Raw genomic sequence first — 12,385 nt, 5'->3', positions numbered from 1 at the left:
TTTTTAAGAAACAACAAAAAAAAATAGAAACAGATTATGAAGATATTAAGGAGAGAAAGTTATCTTATTTCAGTATGTCATCTGTTCAGATTTACAAACCGTTACTGATATAACTGCAAACTTTGAGTATACTACTCAATATCCTGCTGAATCATGCAGAACACCTACTGCAATAAAGATATGTCATTACATATTTACAAATGTTCTGGATATATTTGGAAATAATATCTAGGTAAATAGCACTGTAAAGCTTGTGATGAATTAAAGACTTGATAAGCTATCTTGCACCTTTGAACATAATAAAACATGTTCTACTTTTCTCACACTTTTGAATGGCCTTACTTGCCATATTGGGAAGTAGAAAGTGCTTCTGTTTTCTTTTTTCCCCAGAAGGATATATACCAGCCTTCTCTTTCAGATCTGACTTTATAATCCTTCTTAAATTGAATATTTTCTCACATTTAAATAAAAACTCATAAATCTGATATCTGATACTAGTTCAAAGTGAGGCAATCAGCTAAGAATAACTGAAAATAATTACTCAAAGAGCAAGAAAAAAATATCAATAACATGACAAATCAGATTGAAATTTCATCTGAAAAATGCAACTGATCAAACCTTGCAATCAATATTTAGATTTTTCTTCCTCACACTGCAGTGATTTTTATAAAGCTCATACCACAGTTACGATACACCTGTGATCTCGGCCTCATCTGCAGACCTCTGAGCACATATTCCTTCACATTTCCATAGACCCAAATGATATAAACAGGTTTTTTAGGAGCAGAGATAATGAGTCCTGGTGCAAGAACTGTGCCTAAAGCTTGCTATTTGTGTTGTCCAATGAGGTGCATGACAAAAAGGAAGCCTTCACACTTCATTGTCCAGAGATGATACAAACCCAAATCTGGCGAGGTGTTCCCTCTGAAACGAGCCATGGTATTTTTCTATTCAGGTCAGTAGTTACTGAGGTAAGTAGCACACAGCTGTACTCAGTATTTCAGAGAAAGCACAAGTGTTTTCAAAACTATTAAGCACAGTGGTCAAGAATTCACTGGTCAAAAATTTTATTATTAGCTAAACTATTAGTGTTTGAGTAGTTTATATCAGCTAAATTATAGTATAACTCTTTTATAGATCATATGAACTCTGCTTTTAACATACTTTATCCCAGTAGGACTAGCTATAACAATTGTAACATAAGATGGTTGTGATCCCATTGCTGAGCTTTAACTCCTGTTTTCTCAGACATGCTGCCCAATCCTTGATAAGTTTGCTCATTTACCTCTGTACTCAGCACTGGTGAGGCCACAACTTGATTACTGTGTCCAGTTCTGGGCCCCTCAGTACAAGAAAGACATTGAGGTGCTGGAGTGAGTCCAGAGAGGGGCAATGAAGCTAGTGAAGGTTCTAGAGAATAAGTCCTATGACGAGCAGCTGAGGGAGCTGCGGTTGTTTAGCCTGGAGAAGGCTCAGGAGTGGCCTTATCACACTATACAACCACCTGAAAGGAGGTTGTAGCCAGGTAGGGGTTGGCCTCTTCTCCCAGGCAACTAGTGACAGGACAAGAGATCATAGCCTCAAGCTGTGCCAGGGGAGGGTCAGGTTGGACATTAGCAGGAATTTCTTAATGGAAAGTGTTGCTAAACATTGGAGTGGACTGTCCAGGGAGGTGGTGGAGTCACCAACCCTGAAGGTGTTCAAGAAACAACTGGACTTGGCACTTAGTGCCATGGTCTAGTTGACAAGGTGGTGATCAGTCAAGGGTTGGACTTGATGATCTTGGAGGTCTTTTCCAGCCTAAGTGATTCTGTGATTTCACAGAACACCCCTTCTCCATCTGTAAATTGAGATCCACATAGCACATTCCTCCCATTTGGTATCCACTTTGTTTTGGTTTAAACCACACCCAGGAAGAAAAGAACTGTTTTTTGCCATGTGTTTGTTTGGCACTGAATTTGACATGTGTCTGGGATTTTCTAAAATGTTGATATAAGTTCAGGAGCCTGGGTCCCAGTTAAGACCAAATGACAGTGTGGAGACTACACAGACTCAGATACCAAACACTTTAATGCCAGATACAGGTAATTGTGACTTATCATAGATTCATAGACTGATAGAATAGTTTGGGTGGGAAGGGACCTTAAAGATCATCTATTTCCACCCTCCTGCAATGGACAGGGACACCTTCCATTTGACCAAGTTGCTCTAAGCCCTGTCCAAGCTGGCCTTGAACACTTCCAGGGATGGTGCAGCCACAGCTTCTCTGGGCAACTTGTGCAAGGGCCTCACCACCCTCACTTAGGTGACCTCTCTGCTTCTCGCAGAGAACCATAGAATACCCCAGGTTGGAATGGACAGACCATCTGGTCCACCCTTCTGTGAGAAAGGGAGCCTAAGTGATTTTAACTAGCAGACTGTCCAATTATATCTTGAAGCTTCCAGGAACTTTGGGGAAGTTGTTCCAGTGAATGATTATTGTAAAAATTACTGTAAAAAATTCCTTTCTTATTTCAAGATGAAACCTCTCCTTGTGCAATTTGTACCTATTGCCTCTTGTCTTCTCCATGTGGTCCCTCGAGAAAAGAGACTTTGTTCTCCTTTTAGCTGGCCTTGACCTGCCTAAATATTGTGATGAGCCCTCTCTTCTACAGTGAGAAAAGACCTGACTCCTTCAGTCTTTTCTCATGGGGCAGGTTCTCTACCCTTTGACCATATTCATGGCCCCTATGCAGTCTGGGAGGAAAGGCATGAGGACAGTGTGGGGGCTGGGACCACATGGTGAGTGCTCCCAGGGCTCATCTGTGGCATCCCCAGGCTCTCTGCCTGCTGACAGTCATTGGAGCACGTAGAAACAGCCTATTCTTAGTTTGCTTTTTTAAAGTTGCTCCCACACCTGAAAGCTGAATGCTGTTGTTGCTTTTGCTCACCACCTACTCCCTCAAGGGTGCTGTCACCACTTTCACAGTGTTTGGTGGATTTTTTACCCTTAAGGTACTCTTCTGTGCTCATAACTAAGCTGTAGCCTTATCCTGTGGGACCAGCTGAAGCTTATATGACAACATCAAGGTCAACTGGGCCTAATTTATGGTAACTGCTAGGCCCTGCTCCAAGATTCCCTTCATAATCTCACAGTATCCTTCATGTTCAACCTGTTTCAGAACTTCTTACCATTGTTGACCAGAACAGCGGTAGACCTGGCCACCGCAGAGAGCAAAGACAACACAAAGGCCTGAGCAAACAGCCAAAGGTATGCCAGAGAGCATCGTGGTCAAAGGCAAAGCTGACACCCTAACATCAGAGCCAATGACAGACAGAGAGAAAATGTTTTTTCCTTTAATGAAATACTGTCAAGTACTTACCCAGCTCTGAGCTCAGTAAAGAGGAAGAGATAGTCCAAAAAACAGTCAGAATGCTTCACATAAAATGCTCTCATTGCTAAGGAAGTGAGAGGCGAGAGAAATTTTTTTGAAAGGAAAGGAAAAAGCTAGACATTTATTCTGTTCATCAAAGGGAAGGAAGAAGCAAATGAATCAGAAATCAAAGATTGAATATCATTGGTCTTGCTGACAAAGCAATCAGCAGTCCCCTCACAGCAAGTATAAGGGTTTGTTGAACAAAGCAAAGGAATTTGAAAGTCTTGAACAAAATAGGGTTTTTCCATTTATAAAATTAGACATAATGTTAGAACAGTGTTTTGATTGAGGAGCTGTGAAGAATTTCTGCATTAAAAATATATAAATCCAAATTTTGTGATATGCAATTAATAATGACTTTGTCCAAACCCTCTCCAGCCTCTTTTACAATTCTCTTAAGAAAGCATTAAATGAGGGTATTTTCACTTTAGTTGAAAATCAATAGCATTTCAATGAAGCATGTATTTCTAAAACATTATGCAACTGAGAGGCATGCAGTTCTGCAGCTCAGTTAAGAGGCCAGAACTTCCGAAGTAATAACGCTCATAAAATAGTTGAAACTTGGAAAAAAAATCACAATCAACAGCTTCAAAATGTATAGGTGCCACTGTTAGTCCCCTGGAAGTCTCAGACTAAATCTCTTGGATTCTTCACTTCAAAAAATACAATGCTCAATCAATACAAAGCAAAGCAGAATGATATTTAAGGTTTCTTTTTCTGGGATATTTTGTGAAAACACGATTTCTTTTTCTCCAGATTTTTCTTTTTTTGGTATGGATGGGAGGAAAGAGAACCAAAGGGCAATGCAGAAAAGAATCCAGAGCTTTATATCTGACTATGCCTCTGGGTGACCATAAAACCATAGCCTGGCACTTCTACCTAGCACAAACATCTTGCTTCTGTTTCTACTTAATCTGCACCGGACTGTAACCTTTCTGTACCTTAAGCATCTCTTTGTACCCTTAGGGATGGCTGAAACCTGTTTCAGATAGGGTCTTAGAAATAATGAGTTGGGGTGTACCTGCAGCAAAAAAAAGAGATACAAAGGAGAAAGAAAAGGTAATATAAATATCAGAGCTAGCAACTGATGAATACCTCACTTCCATCATAGGCAGGAAAGAAGCAGAAACTTCAAAAAGAGAAATCAGACATTTCTGTTCCATGACACCACAAAGTGGACATTCAAATCAGTTGCCGTCAGTGCTTTCCTCTTCCAGCTCCTCCTTGCTGCCCATCAGCTCTGTTCTATGGAAGCATACAGAGTAATGTAGTTCTTTTGCTTCCATGAAGTGGCAGATTATCTCGTGGCTAAAGCCAAATTTCTGTTAAACATCTCATATTCTCTTAAGTAGCATTAATATGATGAAAGCAAAACTTTGTGTGTGTGTGTGTGCATATGTCTGTGTTTAATAATAAGAAACTCACATGAAAAAGGCCAAAAAAGAATTTCTAATGAGAAAGGATGTGCCTGCTTTTGAAGAAATTAACTGCTCCAGTGAATTGCAAAGGTAAAGCAGAAGAAATTATCCAATAATTTGTCTGATGTAATTAGACATGGGCCTGATCTGCTAAATTTTTATCCAGATCCAAATTATGGGGGCATCTGGAGCTGGGATTATAGTTTTGGCTCATAGACTTTCAGTCAGGCTAATGTGAAGAGCAGGTAAAAGCTAAGGGACCCGGCCCCCTGTCACAGCATACAAACCACTGCCATGGACTTTAAATTGTTACTCCAATCCTATGGAAGAAGTTTAGGAGCCAATTACTATCAGTTAACGCATCCTTTTCAAGATATTTTACCTTTGATCATAACACTGAAAATTATCCTATGACGTTGTGACAACAGTAATTAATTTCTTGCCTCCTGTAGTTGGAGAGTTGAGATCCGCAGATTTTCAAAACTCATTTTTAACACAGACACCTGAAAAGCTCTCATTTTTTAAGGAAATTAAACATTTCACTCCTAAACTTTATATTTAAACCCTTTCTTTACCTGTCAAAAATGGGCAGTGGTGGTGTTCAGAGGAAGCAAGAGAAGAGGCAGTGCAACCATCGGCAGTATTTGAAGCTTTCCTACCCAAAACTTTCACCTTCCTAACGTGAATCCTCCCAATCAGAACCTCTAGCAATTAAAGAACAGGACTATGGGAAATTACTGAAGACCACAGTATGGCATGTAAGTGTGGGGACACCTTGCATGATGGAGACTAAACAATGTATTTCAGGTCTACAAGTCAGTCTGTGTCTGACTTTGAGGGCCATGAACTGACCCTGCAGAGCAGGAGGCATATAGGAGCACATCACAGCTTGTCTCCTAGCTCACGTGCTCCATTTCAGAGGAAAGCTGAAACTCATGCCCAGATCTCTTATCACTGTACTGTGATGATGTAGCCAAAGCAAACCACAGGGCAGACACAGCTGTTTATGATTGACCCTGAATTTCTGCCTAATAGACCATAAACATTTATCAGTAGGTTCTGCTCAGTCACACCTGCAACAAGAGCTGACCAGGTACAGCAATACAAGTAACCCTCTCCTGGTGTTTCTTATTATTTCTAAGGCAATAAATGGAAGGCACATGAAATCAGAAGATACTGCACGCAGATAACCTGTTAGGCAAGGAAAATATAGCAGCAGAGGCTGAGATGAGAATATGTATACCTGTGGAGGAGCTCAGGAAGCAGAAACCATCACTTGTGTTTAGGTAGTGATTTGACAGAGGGTCTCAGGAGAATGGAAACATTCAGGTGAGAGGTTCCTCCTCGCTCTAGCAGTAAAGAGAAGTGATGCTGAGAAGGATGGTATACAAGGTGGAAAGTTATCAATAGGTGAGAAATACCAGTCCACCAGTGCCAGCAAACTGATACTGACCTTCCAGGAAAACTGCTGCCACCATCAAAGCATCTGGCCTGAGCCAGTCTCACACAAACAACAGAAGGTATAATTGCATTGCTGATTCTGGTTACCACAAGTTCAAAAAGAGTGAATAAAGCACACTATAAACATGAACATATTCCTGCTAATTAAGAAAAAAACTAAAACAAAACCCAAAACAATTATCAAGCAAATGAAGGAAGCTAAAATCAGCCCAAACCCTATAAAATCTGCAGAAAAAAGCAGCTAAAAACATGACTAAAGCAGACCTCAAAGCACAGCAGCCATCTGTGCCAGCTAGGATCTAGTAATAATGCAACTCCTAATAGCAACATGAATAATAAAAGTAAAACTCTCATGAGTTGCTACTGTGTTTTGCAGCAACAATAATAGATTTTTCTCTGTGGTCTCTACTCTTTATGTACGAATCATTATAACTGTGCTTAACATTTGCAAGGAGGATCCTCCTTTTTAGATATAACTTGAGGGCATATTTGCATTCCGTGGGTTAAATCCAGCTCTGGGAGCACAGCATTGTGCTCCAAGGATTTCCAAGAAGGAAATGCTCCCTGCAGCTGTGGAGCCCAAACTCCCACTGTTGTACCTTCCCTGTCAGGGATTCAGATCACAGCTGTTTCTAAGAAGACACTAAGCTAAGAGATGATGTGGGTGTACACAGCTTCTTTGCTCCATCAAAGGAAGAAACATCACTCTTTCCCCTTCTTTGCATTTCTGAATGTTCCAGAGATTCTCTTGCTTTTCTCTGGTGCACTGAAAAGTTCAAGAAACAAGCAATTGCAGTGGAAGCAGCAGGACAGCTATTGCTTGTCAGTGGAGTTTCAGTGGCTTCTGGCCTTATTGATAATAGTTGGAGCAAGAGGAGTAAAATGGAAAGGCTATCTCAGCTGGAGTCTTCTGAGAAGTTTGGGTTTTCAGAAGGATGATAAAAATTGCGTGAGATTTTGGAAAACACGCTACAGAAAAAGCTTCAGAGTGGGAAAAATACTGCTCACTTAGAGAGAATTACAGTACTCAATTTTTTCATCTTAGCAAAGAAGAAGCCAAAGGACAAGTTGATTAGCAATGTCTGGGGAAGGTATGAGATACAGGAAGACCTTTTAAATGTAGAGATAAAGGTACAGAAAAAAAATATCAAGTCTCAGGAGACAGAAGCTGGCAGTAGTCAAGACATCTCTGTGGTGTGTTTGCATTTTGAGCCTCATACAAGTTTGTGAAAGTGGAAAGAGGAAATCTCATAGAAGTGCTTTGATAATGTAAATGCTGACCAAGTTCAGTGGAGGCTAAGCAGCATTTTAAAATGCCCCAACCATGATAATAATATAATCAAAGCTTTGTAAAACATGCATGACATTTATTCCAGGTCTTAACAAAGGAAGCGCTGCAAGAGATTGACTACTTAATCAGAAAGGTCTTTTCTGCTATTTTTCGTCCTGTGAAAGTGATCTGTCGTAGTATTGGTTTTTCCACCTCTCTCTATCTGTAAGGAGGGAAGGAAGGAGAGAAAAGTAGAAATAGACACATTCAGCAAAGAAATACAGTGAAAGAAGGAAAATAAAATTTATAGTGAAGATCAAAATTATTCAAGAGAAAAGGATTTTGATTGTTGGTTGGTTTGGGTTTTTAAAAAAAATTGCCTCTCTGCTCTCTGTGTTTCTGCAGACAGAAACTCCCTTAAACCAATCTCACATTTGACATCTATAACATGTTTTAACTTACGTGTCTTTTGAGAATGCAAATGTCTGGGCCTGCTTGGTGCAGAAGAGAGCTGCTCTTCTGCTTGCACTTTCTACCTAGATGCACCCTGTGGGAGAAGTACTGTTAATTTGAGGCACCAACTTCCCAACAGAGATTGCCCAAGAATGAATTCCTTGTGCCCCCATTATGTCTGTTCCCAGCTGGAGAGTCTTTCAGTAGTCACACTGTGCCTTCACAGTTCTCTGCTAGGTGAATTTTCTGCCATCATGTTAAGCATTGTGCAATGTCCCCTGTGTAACATTGACTGAAATGTAGAAACGATCAAGTCATCTGAAAGGATATGGGGAGGTTTTAATTTCCTGAAATAGACCTGCTGTTCAGGCAGTATTGCCTTCTCTATAATAGGAAGTTCAGGAATATCAATTTCTAAATTTGTCTATTCAAATTAGTCCATTACCATTAATGCCAACTCCATTGAAAAACCATGAGTCAGGCCCCCCCCCCAAACCATGAGAATTTAATGGTGTAGAAACACTGTCCCTTTTTCTTTGTCATCTGATTTTTTTAAGCTATTTGGAGACAAGTTTTCAAGTTCTTCTTCACAAAGGCAAGATTAGAAATATACTTTTTTCCTTCTCTGTGAGAAGAAAGGTTTTCTTGTTATCGTATGAGTTCAGGAGCTGAGCCAGTGTAAAACTGCAGGAGCTGACAATACCACCTGATGTTTTTTCCAGGTGCTTCTGTCACTAAGAGATGCTGCATACCATCATGACCAAGTTAATTGGTTAGACCTGTCCAAGTACCTGTGCACAGACGCTTAAGTGCACAGTCATCAGCTCATATAAAAAACAGAGTTGGAAAAAGCTTCCTCTGGTCCACCTCTTTGGTTATAGGTCAGAACTGCTAAATCTGTGCTGTTCTTGCTCAGCCTGTTTTTAAAGGTCCCTGACAGTGGAAGCTCAGTCATCTCCACACTGCCTTATATTTAGAAAATCATTCCTAAGTTGTAACTTGAGTCTTCAGTGTTGTAATTTACAATCATCTCTCTTTAGCCTGTGAGCTATCATGGAGAATTTATTGTTCCATTCCACTTTGCAACAGTCTTGTCAGGTCTCCTGACAGTTTTTCTTAAGTTTAATAACTCAGCCTTTCAATCTTTTCTGTTAGATCGTGTTTCTCAGGGCTCTGCTCATTCTGATTGCTCGGCCCTGGATGTCTCTCCAAGTATCTCTTCTTGCTGAAGCACAGCACCTAAATCTGGATGTGTTATTTTAACTAAGCCTGAGTAGGATAAGGTATGCGGGAAGAACCATTTCACATCTCTTACTGTTATACTTTTCTTTATGTATCCTAATGTGCTATTAACCTTTTTCATATCAGCTTGGTGATGCTGCCCATGTTCACCTTGTAGCCCTCTATGCTCTCTTGAATAACTCCTGAACTGATCAGCTGCTCTGATTCTTGTACTATGCAGCTGTTCATTCCCACCTGTCATTAATACTTCACATTTACCAAAGAGCAACATATATTTTTCAGACTATTTCTTCAGATTTGCATTAGCTGCAGATTTAATAAACATATTCTCTATTCTACTTTCTGAATTGTTAGTGACAATGGACAAAATCCAGAACAGACTGTTGCAGAACCTCATCTGAGAACTACTTTCTAGGTAAAGTTCTCTAACCCGAGTTTTCACTCATGACATCATAGTTCCATTTATACTGTAGTGTCTCCTTAGCAAAGCAACAACAAAAGCCTTTCTAAATCAAAACCTGCCATTCCTATTTTTTTCCTTATGCAACAGAAAAAGCACTTTTCAGATTAATTAACTAGTCCTGTTTTAAGAATGTAGGTCACTACCATATCCATTTTCAAAGTTTAATAAATATTTATGGCCATCTGTAACTATCTTCAGAAAATTCCTATGTATTTCCACACAAAATGCCTTTGCTGCATCCCAAATACATGTGCCCGGCTATTATTACTGCTAGTCTCTTCTTTGGTACCTAATTCTAAGATAACCCCAGGAAATGAACTATTTGAGCCTCTTCTCTCTTTCTGGCTGCTACAAGTAAGCTTATGTCCATTCACTTTAACATTCCAAATCCATTTAAAGGAGCTGAACAAATCTAACTCTGGAACATAGTATTGCACAACTGATAAGAGCAGTCTCAGATGATCAGCATATTCAGAACAGCAAACTAAATTTGAACATGATTTTCCAACAATGGTGCCAAACAATTAAAACCAATTATTATATTTAAGAGTCTCTTGTTCCTTTAGAGCATACCCTTGTTGAATTATTTTTCTTGAAAGTTTTGTTAAGCCTTGCTTTCACAATATTGCATAGAATCTCACATTTCTTACAGATGCACAGAGCTGACCCATGATTTCATATGTGGCCTCTATACCCTGCAGTAGGCTTTGTGCAAGAGTCGGTAACATCATGAGGCTCCATGCAAGTATGAAGTCCTGGCTGGCCATTTCAGTATAGGTTGAGGGATTCTGTTTATAACCCCTGGATTAATTTGCTTGTGGATCTGATATGGGGTATGATCTGTAGTCCATCACTTTGGCAGACTGTTCATTTTGTAGGAATCACACTGAGGCAGTCCAACAGAATATTATGTTAAAGACATTCTGTAGTGAGGGCTTGTAATTTGTACACAAGTCTGGGGAAGAGCACTGAATTAAGAAAACTTAATTTTGACAGTCCTGATATATAGTCTATTTTGGTTAACCAAAAGGAACACATACATTTTCTACATTAGAGAAATTTCCATTATTTTTCTCTCAGCCATGAAAATCGATTTTGATGTGATTACTCTCAGAGGCTGCTTGATGTGCTTCTGACAGTACAAAATGGATAGAAACCGTGGGTGGTGTTGAATTGACGATACTGTGGTTAGCCAAACTCTGTCACAAACTGAAAATGGTAGGATTAGAATACATGCCATTAAGATATCGAGCAGGAGAATGAGCCTTAGGAAAAACAGTGATTACGATGTTTTGATGTCAAAGATTGCAAAAGATTCAAAAAAGCTTTCATCATATTCTGTTTACTTTAATCACTGACATTTGTTTAACTGGAAGGAGATCACCAAAACTCATCAGATAAAAGCAGCCCTTAATGGTAAGCAATAGGGCTGTGCCTAAACATAAGTGGATATATGTAACAAGGGGAGCCATGGTATTTGGAATGCTACAAAACAATGAATTTTTATTCTGCTCACACTGATTACACTGGGGTCGTGAGTCACTTCATGGATACTACTTCCCTTTTTAAAATCAGAATTTGACCCCATATTTCAGGTAAAGTGTCATTTTTGATCAAATGCTTACTGTTAGCCTACTATTTAGGAAGATGATCTTTTGCCTTGAGAATTTTCATTACTTCAAAAAAAATAGAACAAATAGAAAGAAAAGAAATGAGTAATAGGTGAATATCATAAAACCTGAGGTTTCAAATTATTTAGTCAACTGGATGTGTGGATCCTCTTCTGAAAATGTTTAGACTTGGCAAGACTGGAACTTGCTAGCTACTGAGACGCAGTCATTGCAAGCAGTTCTGACCATGTTTCCTTCTGGCAGGACTAAGGGGCTGTTACACACTTTAGTGGATACTTCACTTATGGATCAGTAAAAATAGAAAAAATAAACATAATATGTTTTCAACAAGGTTACATAACCAGGTTGTTTTCACAGGTGCATAGGAAACTTGTATCATCTGAGAGATGTTTTAGCAGAGGAGTAGAGGATTTGGAAAAGGACATTCATGAAGCTTCCCTGACTTTTTGTTATGTCAGAGATACCACTATAACTGTTTGTCTTCTGTTATTCTCTCTGTCCAGGGTGACAACAAATAACTATGGAGCTATTAGGAAGTGTATTTTTAAATCTTTATCTCACATTTTATAAGTGTCAAGAATAATCTGTTTTGATGCGGATTTTAAATGTAAGAATAAGTTGATTTTGAATTCTTTCATTCTCAATAGCATTGTAATGGAGTTAAATAAAGATGCAATCGATAGGATTATATATCTAATAAATCAAGTCCTATGGAAATAAATAGTACACAATTAAATAGCAACTTTTATTCATCTTAGTTGCTAGCTACTTTGAAGAATTATGGTCTGGACTGAGCAAAACTCCAAGCATGTGTCAAGCTTATGGTTCCCATTGACAGTGAAATCTAGCACACTGATGAATGTTTTTTTGACTGAAGTCACTAACCTCCCTGAATCTCAGTTTTCACCACACAAATAATAGTTCTTTATCCTAGAATACTGTGTTACAGATATACCACTTAATTTTGGAAAAAACATTCAGATAAAACAGTTCTGGAAGAAATAAATGCACATGCAAATAGCTCTTTCTGC

General features: G+C 39.1%; 2 long non-coding RNA genes across 2 annotated transcripts in view; both read left to right on the top strand.

Annotated features, from left to right (window-relative positions):
• Positions 1-12,385, top strand: part of LOC113946949 — a 71,084-nt gene that overhangs the window by 20,022 nt on the left and 38,677 nt on the right. The gene's annotated exons all lie outside the window — the stretch shown is intronic.
• LOC113946950 overlaps positions 3,165-12,385 on the top strand; it is a 37,536-nt gene continuing 28,315 nt past the window's right edge. Inside the window, exon 1 of the long non-coding RNA XR_003527594.1 lies at positions 3,165-3,250. This is a non-coding gene — a long non-coding RNA (uncharacterized LOC113946950). The remainder of the gene's footprint in view (positions 3,251-12,385) is intronic.

Source organism: Corapipo altera, unplaced genomic scaffold (genome assembly GCF_003945725.1).
Source record: "Corapipo altera isolate COAL_440 unplaced genomic scaffold, ASM394572v1 22, whole genome shotgun sequence".
Lineage (NCBI taxonomy): Eukaryota > Metazoa > Chordata > Aves > Passeriformes > Pipridae > Corapipo > Corapipo altera.
This window is presented reverse-complemented; position numbering and strand designations above follow the sequence as displayed.